Genomic DNA, 3355 nt, shown 5'->3' with positions numbered 1-3355 from the left:
GAGCCATTTGAACCATTTTTTGATCTTGGGAACGGACTCATCTAATTATGGCTTAGGGGTATAATTGTTTCAAGAGGTAGGAGAAGGAGAAAATAAAGAACACAGAACAGTCGTTTTCGCATGCCGAAAGTTGACGAAGTGTGAGCGAAACTATACGATTTTTGAGAAAGAATGTCTCGCTATCGTACGGGGTTTCAGAAAATTTAAACGTTATTTGTGGGACCTAAAGGTGATAATTCACACAGATCACATGGTGCTTACTTATCTAAAGGATTGTCGTTTACTGCATGAAAGATTGACACCGTGGTCTTTTCTCTTGCAGCAGTTTTGTGATGATATTTGTTACGTGAGAGGATCAGACAACTGTATAGCGGACGGGCTGTCACGTTTGCCTGAAACCGATCATAGGCTTGTGGAGGACGAGTGTGAAGACGTACTGGAATTGTACTGCTTTCAAGATGTAGTAGGTTGTAAGAGAGTAGGTAGCATCTGTAAAAACATGCGTCGTCATCAAAACGAGGACGACTGTCTAATAATTGGTAAGAACAAGTATGACCAAAAGAGTAGAGAAGGGTAGAAACTGAGAAAGTATTACAAAATATATAACCATATCTTGTACATACGTAAAGGTGAAGATAGCAATAACTGGCGAGTGTGTTGGCCAGCCAAGTACGTCACACAGATAATTGACTACTATCATTTAGCTTATAGTCATTGCTGACCAAAAAGTGAGCTGAGAAGCTAATGGAAGTAGTAAATTTTAATAATATGCATAAAAGAGTTGCTGAAAGAATAAAGACATGTGATAAGTGCCTGAGGATGAAGATAAAAAACTGTACGAACCATGGCCCTATGCAGAGCATGAGACCTAACGATGTGCTGGATTTGGTTTGTACCGACCTCTATGGTCCGCTGCCCAAGACTTCAGGGAATTTCGCGATCCGGGATCTCCTGCTCACATGGGAGACGCTCTATCCATCTGAGCCTCCGAGGACAGAGAGGATAGCGCGACTGCAGGGATATATCTCTGGCACTCATCCCGAGAAACCCACATTCTCAACGTATTGTCCCGCACTACATTCGTAGTGCCCCCGCCCATCATACTCATTACTCGCGGCGCGTTGCCGATTCCCGTCCGAAAGAATAGATACCATCTTAGTAAATATATAGTTCAGGCTCACCGGCCACTTGACCATCTTCTTCTTCTGTGCGAATGCACAAACAGTGACCGCACTCTTACGGGAATCAGCAACGCGCCGCGAGTAATGAGTATAATGGACGGGGGCACTACGAATGTAGTGCGGGACAATACGTTGAGAATGTGGGTTTCGCGGGAGGCGTACCAGAAATAAATCCCTGCAGTCGCGCTATCCTCTGTGTCCTCGGTGGCTCAGATGGATAGAGCGTCTGCCATGTAAGCAGGAGATCCCGGGTTCGAGTCCCGGTCGGGGCGCACATTTTCATCTGTCCCCGTTGACACATGTCAACGCCTGTAAGCAGCTAAGGGTGTTCATTTCATTGTAATTTTCTAAGTTCATTAAGTTATAACCGATAAGAAGGGCACCAGCTAGTGCGGTTTATAAAAGATTTGTTAAAGTTTACTTTGTGCACGTCGGCAAACCAAAAGCGGTTTTGTACGATAACGGACCGCAATTTACTTCCAAATTATGGAATGAAGGAATGAAAAGTAATGAAATTGAAGTAATACACATCTCGGCCTATTGCCATAGCGGGAATCCCGTGGAACGGTACATGCCTGAATTAGGTCGGCTTTGCCGAACGTATTGTCCCCACAATCACAGATCTTGGGGAAATTACGTCGGTGAATTCGAGAAAATAATGAACTCCTTGACGCATGAATCCACGAGCTACACTCCGGAAGAAATACTATGAGACCATAAGTGTAAAAGTTTAGTGGAAGAAATGATTGATTTCCCTTCGAGAGTTGATATTAACCCTGAAGTAAAGAAGGAACACGTATGAGAAATGATGAAAAAGAAAGCTAACGCGCGAATACGGCGCCATGACGCTAAAGCGCGGTTTACCAAATTTGCTATTGGCGATCTTGTTCTTATTAAAGTACACGACAAGTCAAGCGACATCGACCATGAAATTTCAAAATTTAAATTCATTTACAATGGATCATTCGAGATTATCAGTGTACCTCATACTAACGCTTACTGTTTAACTTTTCCTAAATCAGGCAAGTTGTTAGGTGTGCGTAATATTATCGATGTAAAATTGTACCAGTCATGGACTAATTAGTCCGAAATGAGAAAAGGGAAACCAAGCCATTACGTGTTATTCTAGTATTTGTGAAATTTGTGAACTTTGTGTATGTATGTATTATGTTAAAATTTTATTGTAATCTGTATTATGTGAGTTATTACCGATGCCCTTAGACGAAATGTAAGTTTCAGGTCTGTGTACACGTGTGTAATAACGCACAGTGTTGAATTATCCACTGTGAAGGAATTAAAAAGAGGACTCCTTGAGATTTCTCGGGAGTGAGTAACAACAATTTGAGGCTGGTGGACGTTCTGGAATGCCACTGCATATACAAACACGGAGATCTAGCGTGCCGCTATAGCGCACGCAACAATGCTCCGCTTGAACCGAGTCGTTGCCGGCTCTTGTAGCGATGCGGCGTTCTTTGTGAATGTGCATGTCCAACGAGAATTGTTTTTCTTTCAGCGCCAGCTGTTAAAAGTTATAATGTAAATGATTATATTGGGTATCGACATTATTTAAACCACGCTCACTCTCGCAATGCTAGAGGACACTTGAAAAAAAAAGTCACGTTCATTATTCAAACGTATGTAATGAGTTTTTGTAATTACTGTTTCTTATCCTATTTCTGAATTTTTTACTATTCTTTGTGTACCTTTGAATGATACTTGAATTTTTCTATGCCAATATTGAGTATGCTTTTCATAATATTAGTAGTAATTTTAGACTTACTGGTTTCTTGATGGAAGTGTTTGTTTCTAAGATGTGTTGTCATACTATAATGTTTTGAGTAATAATGACGCGGGGTTGTCATGTAAATAACGTGCCCCCTACATAACTGCAATAATTATTTGAATTGATGACCAAGCGATTAATCGATTTTATGCAGACAAAATTGTTTAACAGAATCCATCTACATTTCCGTTTGTTTTAATTTTAGGACATTCCCTGAATTTTTTTCCCTCTGGGAAAAAAGTCATGAAATGTGTAGCACGTCTAACCGAAAATGCAGGATGCAAATTTATTTGCTGAATTTTATATAAATATTTGTAATTTAAATGCTTTCTTTTAATACGTAAGGACACTGCTTCACTGTATATGAAAATTTAGGTAGAAGTCTGTTGAC

General features: G+C 40.5%; 1 non-coding gene across 1 annotated transcript; it reads left to right on the top strand.

The window, feature by feature from the left end:
• Positions 1–1379: 1379 nt before the first annotated feature.
• Trnat-ugu (transfer RNA threonine (anticodon UGU)) lies at positions 1380–1453 on the top strand. Its single transcript has one exon. It is a non-coding gene; the product is annotated as a tRNA-Thr (tRNA).
• The last annotated feature ends 1902 nt before the right edge of the window (positions 1454–3355 follow it).

Source organism: Schistocerca serialis, chromosome 3 (assembly GCF_023864345.2).
Source record: "Schistocerca serialis cubense isolate TAMUIC-IGC-003099 chromosome 3, iqSchSeri2.2, whole genome shotgun sequence".
Lineage (NCBI taxonomy): Eukaryota > Metazoa > Arthropoda > Insecta > Orthoptera > Acrididae > Schistocerca > Schistocerca serialis.
The sequence above is the reverse complement of the archived record's forward strand: the minus strand, read 5'-3'. Positions and strand labels throughout refer to the sequence as shown.